The sequence below is a fragment of the Tachyglossus aculeatus genome, chromosome 3 (assembly GCF_015852505.1).
Source record: "Tachyglossus aculeatus isolate mTacAcu1 chromosome 3, mTacAcu1.pri, whole genome shotgun sequence".
NCBI lineage: Eukaryota > Metazoa > Chordata > Mammalia > Monotremata > Tachyglossidae > Tachyglossus > Tachyglossus aculeatus.
The window spans coordinates 85,233,058-85,233,943 of NC_052068.1; the positions used below are offsets into that span (position 1 = coordinate 85,233,058).

Here is an 886-nt window from a genome sequence, read left to right on the forward strand (position 1 = left end):
TCAATCAATCAATCGTATTTATTGAGCGCCTACTGTGTGCAGAGCACTGTACTAAGCGCTTGGGAAGTACAAGTTGGCAACATATAGAGACAGTCCCCGTCCCACATGGAGTTCACAGCCCGATGCTACAGGAGTGGGACAGACCATTTTAGCACCACAAGATTGTGGAGGGAAGAGCCACAATCATTGAGCTAGGTTTGGCCTGTTCTGTCATGAATCAATCAATCAATCAATTGTATTTATTGAGCGCTTACTGTGTGCAGAGCACTGTACTAAGCACTTGGGAAGTCCAAGTTGGCAACATCTAGAGACAGTCCCCACCCAACAGTGGGCTCACAGTCTAAAAGGGGGAGACGGAGAACAAAACCAAACATACTAACAAAATAAAATAAATAGAAAAATATGGAACGCTTCACGAATTTGCGTGTCATCCTTGCGCAGGGGCCATGCTAATCTTCTCTGTATTGTTCCAATTTTAGTATATGTGCTACTGAAGGGAGCACACCCATTCCAATCATTTTTCTATAGTGCTACAGGGGTGAGACTGAGCTGCCTTTTTCCTCTCCTCCTCCCCATCCCTCCTGGTGTACCTCCTTCCCCTCCCCACAGTACGTGTATATATATATATATATATATATATATATATATATATATATATGTATATATGTGTGTATATATATATATATATATATTATATATATATAATCTTACCTCCTTCCCTTCCCCACAGCACCTGTATATATGTATATATGTTTGTACATATTTATTACTCTATTTATTTTACTTGTACATATCTATTCTATTGATTTTATTTTGTTAGTATGTTTGCTTTTGTTCTCCGTCTCCCCCTTCTAGACTGTGAGCCCACTGCTGGGTAGGGACCGTC

The 886-nt window shown here is 40.2% G+C and overlaps 1 non-coding gene across 1 annotated transcript; it reads right to left on the reverse strand.

Annotated features, from left to right (window-relative positions):
• Nucleotides 1-396: 396 nt before the first annotated feature.
• On the reverse strand, nt 397-503 carry LOC119926258. Its single transcript, XR_005450146.1, has one exon. It is a non-coding gene; the product is annotated as a U6 spliceosomal RNA (small nuclear RNA).
• Between the last annotated feature and the right edge of the window lie 383 nt (nt 504-886).